The sequence below is a fragment of the Mauremys reevesii genome, linkage group 18 (genome assembly GCF_016161935.1).
Source record: "Mauremys reevesii isolate NIE-2019 linkage group 18, ASM1616193v1, whole genome shotgun sequence".
NCBI classification, from domain to species: Eukaryota; Metazoa; Chordata; order Testudines; family Geoemydidae; genus Mauremys; species Mauremys reevesii.
In genome coordinates, this window is record NC_052640.1 from 24135372 (window position 1) to 24148020 (window position 12649).

The window sequence follows — 12649 nt, forward strand, 5'->3', positions numbered from 1 at the left end:
GCTGCTGCAGCTGAGCAGGCACAGACCCCTGCCTTAGAGTAAAAATACAAGCCAGATGCTTAATTACATCTCCAATAAATGGAGTAAAGAAGATGGAAATTAACACTTTCATAATGGTTAAATGTTAACTACAGCACTAATAGAACCAAACAGTATTTGTGTGATACAAATGTGTGAGTTTTTAGAAATAAAATAAAAGTGAAATGATTTTTAATGTATTGACATATTTTGTGTGATTTCACAGTATCTGCATCGATTAACGTTTATACCTGATTTAGAATTTAATGCAACACTGACACAGTAGAGTAGTGTTTGGTTTTTAACGATTTTGAATATATTTGCATATATTTAATTTTTTTCCCAGTCGCTTCAGCCCGCGAAGCCCCTTCAAAAATCTAATATGGCCCTTGTCTCAAAGTTTGGAGACCCCTGCCTTAGACCCTTAAAACAAAGCAGCTTACCAGTGTCCATGGCTGGCCTGTGTTTCTAGATTCCTTGTAGAATCCTCAGCAATTTTGTCTTAATGTTGTTTTGAGTTCTTTCCTCCCCCACCCAACCCGCTACAATCATATACAAAGCCCAGTTCCCTCTTCTAGCACCGGGACTAAAGGCAGGAATGGGAAAGCCGTGCTTCTGGCGCTCCAAAACTCTACGGCCATCCTTGCTGATTTCCTCCCATTCGTTGCATTTACTTTCTTGTCTTGGCAGCCATACTTTTCTGAAGTAGCCCTTAAGGAGCTGAACTATGCTAATATTCATTTTTTTAAATCATTTGCACCAGGTGCAAGACACCTAAGCTGGGGAGGGACCGTGCACTCTTCTGGCTGCTTTTTCCTACAAGTAAGTAGATGGATGATTTGCTTAACAAATGTAAATTAAAGTCGTTTGAAAAAATCTCAGGGCAGAGGAGCAAACACATCATTGGAGATCAGTGAGTGCTTTATGCTTTTCCAGCCCACTCCTTCCCAAACAAAGCTAGTCACAATGATTTGCATTTGTTACTCTTGGACTGCATGACTGTAATTCACTGTATGATGGAAGTACTGTTCCAGTTGTCCAGAAGGTGGCAGCTAGCTTCTGACTGTGAATAGCTGCCATGGAAATGCTTATCTCTCGTGCTCCAGATCCCTCTTCAGGCTCTCAGGGCTTGCCTCTTTTATGGAGTTTTGCACTGATATAGCTACAAGAGTGCATGTTCCCAGCATAGACACCTTGTACTCGGGTGAAGTGTTGGCAAGCAGCATAACTTGTACCAGTACAAGTCCTCCTGTATGCTGGCATAACCCATCTAAGCTTGGAGGTTTGCACTGGGGTCAGGGGGCGGCTCTACCTTTTTGGCCGCCCCAAGCAGTCATGCGCGGGAGGTGCCCCGGAGCCGCGGGAGCAGCGGACCTCCCGCGGGCATGACTGCAGAGGGACCGCTGGTCCCGCGTGGCTCGGCTGGACCTCCCGCGGCTGCGGATGGTTCGCGGGTCCGGCGGCTCCGCTTGAGCTGCCGCAGTCATGCCTGCGGGAGGTCCAGCCGAGCCGCGGGACGAGCGCCCCCTCCGCAGTCATGCCTGCGGCAGGTCCAGTCGTCCCGGGGCTCCGGTGGACGTGGACCTCCCGCAGGCATGACTGCGGCAGGTCCGCCGGCCCAGCCTGCTGCCCCCCGCGGCTGCAGGGGACGGGCTGCTCCTCGGCTCGCAGCGGCAGGATGAGCTGGGGCCCCAGCCTTTTGCCGCCCCCTAGATTTTGCCGCCCTAGGCACCAGCTTGTTTTGCTGGTGCCTAGAGCCGCCCCTGACTGGGGTAAAAATCCCTAATGTAGGCAACCCCCAAATGATAGCCGCAATCATGTCTCAATCCGGGACCATCTGCTCTTCTGGGATGACCCGGCTGTAGAACAAACTCCCTAAGGGAGATCAGAGTGATCCAGAATCTGACCATTGTTAGGCACATTGTAATACCCTTCATTTTGAGAGCGCTTTCCCATTGTAACCAGAATGGTGGAGGTCTATTGGTGGCATATCTTTAGAACAGGCTCCTATGCCAGGGAAGGACGAAGAACCAGAAGACTCAATGAAATCCACCAAGGAGTACAATTTCCTTCTTTAACAATGTGGCTGCAGGGTGGCTAATGGGTTTTGGCTCTTTCATGCATCTCTCGCTGACTCATGTCTTGATGGTAACTCTCAGCCATACCTATATCGCTTTGTAACTTTAAATGCTTTTTCACAGGTTGGTGGTATTATCTTATCTACCGTGTACAGAAATTCCCCGATCCGCTTCTTTCAGTCACTTACTTGGCATTGATTACGCTGCCTTTACAAACAACCCTTTGACCTCTCGTCCTGGCAACCATTGTGCGTGGACGTGTTGATGCTGAACAGCAAGCGCCGAATTCAGGCTTGGGATCCCTGCATTCAGTTTAGTGTTCGAGAGCTGCACTTTTATTCCAGAAATGTCTGGGAGGTGGACAGACACATCCACAGCAACTCTTACACGCTAATGGAGGGGAGAGGGTTGGAGGGGGAGAAAGACCACTCATCATTTGAACAGGATTCTCTTTAAAGCCCATCCTGCATTTTCCTTTAAAGCCAAGTGCTCCAGCACGGCAGACCTGCACGTGATGTTGTCTTCCCAGCTGTGTGGTATTTTTATCTCTAAACTTTCAGCAGTGCATGAGAGGTGTTTGTGTGTGTTGTTCCCTTATCGTGACACAGGCCAGGAGTGTTTTCTAACAATCCCAGCTGCCCCTTGCCCTAATTCTTTCTCCCATTCCTGCTCTAATCATATTTGCACTCAACCCTAAGAGTTGTTTCTCCGTTGTATCAGAAACAGGAGGGAGACAGGATGGACTTTGAATTGCTCTCAGCTTAGCCATTTGCCCAAGAATCTGATCTAATCTATTGTATCCTTAATTCAGAATAAAACCAAACTTGCTTCCCACCACGTGTTATGAAACAACTAGTCCTCCTTTGAGGATTTGTCCATATAGAGCCCACTTTTGGTGTGCATTTTGTCATACCAAGCTAGGAGGAGTTGCAAGTGCTTTGGAGGAGAGGATTAAAATTCAAAATGATCCAGAGAAATGGGCTGAAGTAAACAGGATGAAATCCAATAAGGACAAATTCCAAGTACTCCACTTAGGAAGGAACAATCAGTTGCACACATACAAAAATGGGAAATGACTGCCTAGGAAGGAGCACTGCAGAAAGGGATCTGGGGCTCATAGTGGATCACAAGCTAAATTTGAGTCAACTGCATGACACTGTTGCAAAAAAAGCAAACATCATTCTGGGATGTATTAGCAGGAGTGTTGTAAGCAAGACACGAGAAGTAATTCTTCTGCTCTACTCCATGCTCATTAGGCCTTAAATGGGGCATTGTCTCCAGTTTTGGGCACCACATTTCAGGAAGGATTTGGACAAATTGGAGAGAGTCCAGAGAAGAGCAACAAAAATGCTTAAAGGTCTAGAAAGCATGACCTAGGAGGAGAGAGTGAAAAAATTGGGTTTGTTTAGTCTGGAGAAGAGAAGACTGAGAGGGGATGTAACAGTTTTCAAGTACATAAAAAGTTGTTACAAGGAGGAGGGAGAAGAAATGTTCTCCTTAACCTCTGAGGATAGGACAAGCAATGGGCTTAAATTGCAGCAAGGGAGGTTTAGGTTGGACATTAGGAAAAACTTCCTTTCAGGGTGGTTAAGCACTGGAATAAATTGCCGAGGGAGTTGTGGAATCTCCATCATTGGGGATTTTTAACAGCAGGTTGGACAAACACCTGTCAGGGATGGTCTAGATAATACTTAGTGCTGCCATGAGTGCAGGGGCCTGGACTAAATGACCTCTCGAGATCCCTTCCACTCTTATGATTCCATGTATTAGCAGGGGGTTTTAATGCCCCAGCCTTTGTACAGTTTCCTAAGGAGTACTCCTATTATTTGCCATGCCCTAGGGCAAGGGTTCTCAAACTTCACTGCCCTGTGACCCCTTTCTGACAACAAAAATTACTACACAACCCCATGATCGAAGCCTGAGCCCGCCCAGGCCCATGCGTGCCAGGATGGAGCCCCTACCCCAGAAGTGGCTTCCAAAGGGGCGCACCCTCTCAAAGAACCACAGTTACTCTACAGTCAGTGATCAGTCTTTAGTTTGGGCCACCAGCTCATCGAGGGCACAGTGGGACAGGGCCTAAAGTGGGGGGGACATGGGCTCAGCGGGGCAAGTGACATGGTGTGAGCCACAGAGAATGTCAAGCAGCCAGTGAGTGGCTGAGTGAAAATCTGATCCGGCTCAGCTGTATGAGCAGTGACTTAGTGGGCACCTCTGCGTACCTCTGCCAGGCAGAGGACAGATTGCACAAATGTGCTCACAAGGAAGTTTGTGCACTTTTCCACCACTATGGGGTGGGACTTTCAATGGAGCCTAAGGGCAATCAATGGCAGTGATACTGGGCACTAAAGGGGCACTGGGTGCCTAATTCCCTTGGGCTTCTGTAAAACCCTGCCATGGTCTTTAAGCAATGGACTGTTTTGCTGTTCGTCACTCTGATAGGGGATATGCCCCACACTGGCAAATAAAGGGTTTACACAGGAGCAGCGCCAGGGTTTTTGGCGCCCTAGGCGGGGGTCCTTCCGCACTCCTGGTCGTTGGCAGCAATTCTGCGGCGGGGTGGGGGGGTCCTCCCATGCTCCCGGTCTTCGGGGCACTTTGGCAGTAGGTCCCGGCATGAGTGAAGGACCCGCCGCAGAATTGCCGCCGAAACCCAGAGCGCAGAAGGACTCCCCGCCGCCTGATTGCCTCCGAGGGCAGCAAAATGCCCCCCCCCCCCGAATCCTGGTGTCCTAGGCGACTGCCTAGGTCGCCTAAATGGAAGCGCTGGCCCTGGGTTTCCAGCAGGCTGAGTGTCTAATCAGCCCACCAAATTACACTGGGTCGGGGGTGGGGGTGGGGGTGGATTTGGGCCCCATCTAGTCTCATGCCTAGCTGATAAAAGGGTATGTCACAGGTTGACTGGCCCTTTAAGGGGAGTTGAGCTCAGCCTTGCCTGTGACTTAGCAGCTATCCCACAGCTTATCCTGCTCTAATTCCAACTAGTAACAGGGCTGCCCCGGGGAGCAATTTGCCCCAGGCCCCCACAGAGGCCCTGGCCCAGCGGCGGTCCAGATCTTCGGCGGCATTTCAGCGGCGGGAGGGCCCTTCAGTCACTCCAGATCTTCAGTGGCGGGGGGCCCTTCAGTCACTCCGGATCTTCGGCGGCATTTTGAAGGCAGGGGGCCCTTCAGTGCTGCTGAAGACGTGGAGCGACTAAAGGCCCACCCCCCCCGCCGAAATGCCACCGAAGCCCCAGGCCACCGCTGAGTGAGTACAAGCGCCGCAGCTCCCCTGGGCCCCTGAATCTTCTGGCCGGCCCTGACTCGTGACCACGGCTGTGAAAGGGTCAGGACTACGCTACATGGAGGAGCAGGAGAACTCAGTCAAAGGCAGGCGACCCAGCAGAGAAGAGGTAGGTAGTTCCTCTTTCTGGGTGGACCCTGGCAAAGTGTCCAGTGGGTTGCTGTTCCAGGGGAGCAGCCTGGGGACCCGACCAGCGGCTGAATGGGAAATGGCCCCAAGGAAAGGGTGTGTAAGTCCTGATGCAGGGACCACTGTGTCCAGAGGAGGGGCTGCAGAAAGCGCCTGTCGGGTAGAGAGACTTTTGTTGGAATGTGTGGACGTCTAGTTGTCCCAGAAGGGGGTCTATGACTTAGCTGGAAGGTAAGTCACAGACAGGCCAGCGCAGGGCCAAAGTGACTGACCCTGGGAGTTGGATGTGTACTAGAGCCCGAGCAATGCCATGCTGTGATGCCAGGGGCTGCCAGGCAGTGACGGGAGCTACCCACACTCCCTCTACACCCCCAGCCAGACAGTCTGTTCACAAGCCTGGTTTTATCCTCCTGGGCTAGGTTAGCAGTTGTAACCATATACAAATCCTTAAATGCATCTTAACTATCGGGGGAGCTTGGCTTGCCACCTAGCTCGGGACACAGGGTGGGAGGATCTTTTTAAGTGTATTTAACAGTGATGGAGTGATGGCGTTTGAACAAGGGTCCCCTTGTTAGCAGGCTGTTTGTTCTGTGCACTGCCCCCAAAATCTACAAGATTAATGTTAAAGGGACACAGTCAACTGGAAACTTAGGGTACGTCTATACTTACCTGCTGGGTCGACGCGTAGCGTTCGACTTCTCGGAGTTCGAACTATCGCGTCTAATCTAGATGCGATAGTTCGAACTCCGAACGCACTCCCATCGACTCCGGAACTCCACCACCGCGAACGGCGGTGGCGGTGGCGGAGTCGACGGGGGAGCCACGGACTTCGATCCCGCGGTGTCTGGACGGGTGAGTACTTCGAACTAAGGTAGTTCGAGTTCATAGCGTAGCTGGACTTGCGTACCTTAGTTCGATACCCCCCCCTTAGTGTAGACCAGGCCTTAGTCAGTTTCAAAAAGTAGCTTTACAGCTGTTTCAGGCCCTTCCCTTTCATGTGTGTTCTCCCTGGCAAACGTTGGTTTCACTCACTTTCCCCATCCCCCCTTTTTCAAATGTGTTTCTCATGCATTTGTGAGCCCCACACAAACACCTGGAGAATCTGCTCATAGAGGGAAATCCTGAAACTGACGAGATACAAAGTGCTGTCCTCAAATGCACACCTTGAACAATACTTATTTTTCCTTCTAATCACATGACCGTGATCTTAGTTACGTAATAGCTACATCTTTTCCCACAGAAGGCGCAGTCTGTCTCTGGATGGTGAGAGTTGTGCAATGGTCGACTGTGAGGGGGAAGCGATCGCTGTATTTTTGTACTTAGAAGATGGTTGAATGGATGTGGTGTAGCACAATCCCCTGGAGCATTGACAACGCTGAGTTACGTGCCTCCCTAAACTGGTTGAGATCTTGATATCGGCAAAGCAGCCTAGAGAACGTGTATTCACCGGAAAGGAGCAATCGCCCCCCAGCCCTGTTAAAAGGCAGCTGCTTTGTGTGTATGGGGCAGAGGTGAGCAGTAAATATTGTGCATGGCTATTAAAAGTTCATTCTTTTCATTGATGTATTTAGAGCTGGGGAATGGTGCCAGATTCACAACTCGTGCTCTCATCCACAGAGCAGGTGGAGCATAGGCTGAGCTTGATTTCCCCATGTGCTGGACTCATCCCAGCCCATCAGCTGTGACCTGGGGATGTCGCCAAAAGACTGAATGACCTAGTCCACCAAAACTATCAACTGCTGATGAGACCACAGGTGCCAGGCTCCTGGGAAATGGATTTACAATACCGGCACCTTTCACAGAGACACCAAATAGCCGTCACACAATGACTTCTATTAACAACTGCTCTGAGCCTGAGCAGCAGGGCCAGTCTCCCTTCCCCAGTGCCCCTTCTACATCTTGTGGGAATTCTGGTTGCCCTGACTCTGGCAGGCATCTGGGTCTGTTTTGGGGAACCAGGATTGGCATCTAGGGAAATGCCTTTAATTTTTCCATCACTGACCTGACACGCCAGTAATCTGTCTGTCTCTGTACAGCACCTAATACAACAAGGCCTTGGCTTCTGTGCACCACTGTACTATCAATGTGTTTTATTGCTATACAGCCTCTTTATTTCCTAAGGAAACAGCAGAGAGGACAGGGTGTCTGCTCAGCAGCAGCTCATTTTTACACATTAGCGCTGCAAGCTAGGAGGCACAGCTGTTGATGACACACAAGGCCGTGAGCAGCAAGCATGTAAAGAGATGAGATAAGGGACCAACCAAAAAGAAGAAACAGAGTTTAGAAAGCGGGTTGAAAAAGGATGTGGAATTGCTTATGCTTGATAGTCAAGTGAGACAGCATCGGCGTTTTACACTGCTGTGGTGGCACCACCAGCAGACAAGCAACCACTAAATGCTCCTGCTTCGACAAGTTGTTGGGTTTTTTTTTTTCAAAGAAATGGAAGTTCCTTTGCAGAGAAGTTTCAATATGTGCCTGTATAACTGATCCTTTCTGGTATTTGCTTTAAGGTTTTTTTGCTATCATAAGCAACATGGGGTTCAAAAAGATGTGGCTGATTTTGTTATAAAATTAATAATGGGGTGTTATGCAGGCAAAAGATTCAGAAATCAAATTGCATCTTTGGGGCATAAACTGATCAAGGGAGGAATCACAAGTGGCTAATTAGTATATATTACAGAACTGTGAAAGGAAGGATGGGTTGTTGGCCTCTGTGGAGAAGGTGGGAAACATCTGTATTTGAATGAAAATAGTGATAGTTCCCCACCCACTTTTGGATTGTTACCTACTTGCTATAAAGGGGTTTACTCTCTTTCCAGATACAGAAGAATAAGCAATGAAGTGACCATGTGAGCCAGGAAGACATGTCAGGGTTGTGTCAAAGTTAGACTCAGGACTCACAGTTTGTCAGACCACTCTGTTCTATTAGCTCAGCACTCTGCTAATAACACCCAGATAATGTGAGCCCCATGCAAGACACAAACTATCTTATTTATACAGATAAAAGGATGAGAACTTAACAAAAAACAAAGGGAGCAGAATCAGATAAGTTTACCTGGGCTAGGCATGCATATTTTATTCCCTTACTAACTACTACCCATCTTCTGTTAATGTTTTGCCATTAGCACCATTGTTTATGCCTAATGTTTCTTTTCCTGGCACCTGTATTTCAACATTTCTTATTTCTGCTTAAAGGTACATACAGCATTTCTTTAATCCATTCTTATTTTTACAATATAATTTATTCTACTTTCACAGTTGGTATGAATGGACTTAGCGGTAAAATAGTGGACCTGTCGTTGGCTGTCCAATTTTAACAAGTGCTAACCCCGGGGACTTTGGGGATGTGGATGGGCAAGTTACTTGTGTGACCCGGGAGGGGAGCGGATGTGAAACCCAAGATGGGGGGCAGTACATGTGCAAAGAGTGTGCCTGGCACTTGAAACAAAGAACACACACACACCCCCTGACAAGGCCAACTCCTCCTGCACCTGGACCACCCTGATGAGCCACCCTGGGCCCCACCCAGCTGCACCTGGATCTCTACCTGACTGATCCCCACTTCCCCAGCACCTGGACCCCCCTCCACCCAGACTCCCCCCCCACCAAGCTCTATCCCCCACACACCTAGATTCCCCTGCTGAGCCCCAACCACCTTCACCTGGACCCCCCTGCAGAGTCCCATTACCATTGCATCCAGAACCCCCCAACAAGCCCCTATGCATCCAGACCCTCCCCCCCCACACACACACAACCAGATCCCCCACACAAAACCCTCTCAACCCACACTGGGATCCCCCACACTAAAACCCCTCCACACTTGGATCCTTCCTTGCTGAGCTGGCCTGCTCACACCTGGTGCACCTGGCAGGGAAGGGCAGGGCCTGGGGGGGCGGGGTTTCTGGGCCAGGCTGGTCCTTGAGCTGTGCAGGGTTGGGTGCAGCCTCACTGCTGAGTTCATGTGTCGGGGGTGGGGGGAGCTGCAGAATGATCTCCCACCTTGGTGCAGCCAGTGGCCTGTGCTCCCAAGACCATGCTGGCGCCTCCACATTCATTTGACAAATAAAATTTGCAGAATTTTAAAATATTGTGCACAGACTTTTTAATTTTTTGGTGCAGCATTCCCTCTGGAGTAACAAATAGTAACCTGGCGTATGGGGTACAGCTGTTATACACAAGATTAATGCAGGCCGCAATTTACAAGCATTCTACAAAGTCTAAACACATTACTTTTCATTTTCTTTTTAACAATACTGCCAGAGGTGAGCCACTCTGACTTCAGCTCTGTGTCTGCCAATGGTCAGGTGACACAGGGGACCGTGGCCTGAGCTGGCACCTGGTCTGCCAGCATCACAGGCATGACGCGCTCGCTCTCAAAAGTACTCAGCAAGCTGACAGTAGCGAGGTTATTGAAACTAGGTGCTGTAAGAAAGCAGAACAAAGCTGGCGATCATAGGCAGGTCTTTGTAATACAAGCCATCAGTAGGTTGTTTTAGGGGGAAAAAAACAAACCTATTAGGCATGAGGCAGCTATAACTGCTTGTATTTTTAGATGCGCTATTGGGCTATTTAAGTGCAATGGTGGCATTGCTGCTGCAGCCCTTAGCTCTTTCCCAAGCTGGGGTTGGGTTTGTTTTTGGTACGGGAAGAAACAGCAACATGACCTGGGGTGTGAGACGGGAGAACTGTTTAACGGGTCTCCAGCTGATGGACAAAACGGCCCATTAAATAAGATCCTGAAAACAATGTAGGGAGGAATTTCCTCCCTCCCCCCCTCCCCCCCCAGTCTGAGACAGGCATTCACAGAAGTGACGCACTCGGAAGTGCATTCCAAACATTGCGTAACTACGCCCCGTCTAACCCATCTGAGGTTGGCAAATAGTCGAATTTTGATTTTACAGCTGTATGTGGGACACCATGGGGCCAAACCAATTGCTCGTGTAGCGCCATTGAATTTAGTCCAGCATGATTGTGATTTATACAAGGTCATAGTTGGCCTCAGATGTCACAGCTGGAATTAGCACTGGGCCATTCCTGGCTCCCAGTCCTGGGCTTAGAGCAGGCCCCTCTTGCTGCGCAATACAACTCCTCCTCTGCTTTCCCCAGTGCCATGTCGCCACATCACCCTCATACAGCATTTTGCACAGGTGTCTTTTGCCTTAAGTAAACTGGTCGCAATCTCCGTAGTCCCACTTCTTGCAGTTTGTTCGGTGCGTAGCTGAAGTCGTCACGTGGGTCTGGGAAGGAGGCTAAGCTGCAGTGTAATTCCCCCAGTGGACTTGGGATTTTTTTTCAAAAATGCACGCTGGGTGACTTCGCAAATTTTAGAATTGGGGTGACAGGGCGGGTTAAACCGCAGTTGGGTTATAAACTCTGAGGTGGTCCTGCGCCACTAGAGTTAGCGGAGACAGCAGGTTTCATTGATTATTTCAGTTCTGCTGGGTTCGTGTAATTAGACAGCAATGCTCAAGATTTTTCATATAACAGAGCAGCACAGAGCTTAAGGCTCCCACTGAAAGAAACACTATCTAATAGCCCACACCACACTCAGGCAAAAGTCCAACCAATCAATGGGATCGTCTTAGCGGCGCATAGCAACCACTGAGAGGTGTGTGCCTTGGGTGGCTTAATCTGCCCTTATCTCATGGTTCTTCCCGTTAATTTCTGTGGTTTTAAAGGGCAGCTACTTTTGGCAGGCAGAATCTGGCCCTGTCTCATCTCCTCACACATAATAGGCCAGCAAAAGACAAAGGAGCTGATTCGCGTTTACACTGCGATTGCCTCGTGCTGTGATGGTCCCTTTACAGTCATGTAACGGAGCCTTAGCATAAAGGAGAATCAGGCCTCAAGGTGGTTTTTTTTCCTCTGAATTTTCCAGTCTAGGGTTGGAGTGAGCCAGTTTGTGGGCACTTGGTACCTTTCTCCTGGTAGCTGCTGTTTCACAATCTCAGTTTTCATTTAAAGAAAAAAAGAAGTTTCTACAGGGTTACAGTTGTACAGAGAAGTGTGAAAACATGAACGGCGTGCAAACCAATGCCGTGCTGTCATCTTAAGGCAGCCTGAACCAGTAGCTCTGAGCAGGGTAAACTGCCTCTCGTTTAGCTCCCTGGGGTATTGTCACATTCTGGCCGGCCGCTCACCAAGCTATTGTGCTTGGGTCTCACAAGCTGGACCCATGTACTTCCAAACATCCGGAGGCTGAGCCCAAGCCCTGCCTCTGGTCTCAACACACATGCTCTTGGGGTACGGCGCGTTTGTCTAGTGCCCTCTTTCTGACAACTACAACCCCCACAGTCAGAGGCGTAGCGAGTGCCTCCCCACCCTCGACCGGGAGAGGGGCCTCCAAGGAGGGGTGTCAAAAAAAAAAAAAAAAAAATGTTTGGGGGGGGACACATATGTTTCGAGGGGGGAGGGGTTTCTTTTGCTACGGTCCTGCCCACAGTCCAGCTGCCGCAGCCCCCAGGACCACGACACTCAAGACTTGCTTAAATGTCCCCTTCCCCTGAGCTCCAACCTTGTGGGTGCTCTGGATTACAGTTTACCTTTCCGGGGACACGGAATAGTTGAAACACGTAGTACATGGGCTTTGCGGAAGGAATTCTAAATCATTACTTTAGAAAGCACAAGAGAGATACAGGTCCAGACAAAACACCTACACACCCTTCCCTGCCTCAGTTTCCTCAAGACTCTGGACATTCTTCAGGTCAGTGTCTTCTAAGAACATCCGTAGGCTTCCTCTCCTTCTGCACACAGTGTCTTCGCTCTCTGCTGTAGTCAGGCTTCTGGTCTCTTTTCTCACTCACCAAAATGGCCAGTGGCCCAGTGGGAACCTTTTTAAAAAATAACCTCCAGGCCCCTTAGGTGACCCCTCGATCAGCCTCCTGATCGAAATCCCCCACTACATGATCCTCGCTTATTTACCAGCCTGGTTTTCCTGGGGCTGTAGCCAACTCTTTGTTCAAAGGTGCATCCATGTGAATAGACGGCCATCACGTTTTAACAGCCCTCCATTGTGAGCCCTGGCTCACTGCCCCCTGGGAATTCCAGTCCAACATGGAGGTAAAAAGACCACAGAGAAAGCTCATGTTAAAAATGGAGTTTGCTGTTTGACACAGAGTGCTCATGATCTCTGACAGAATTAA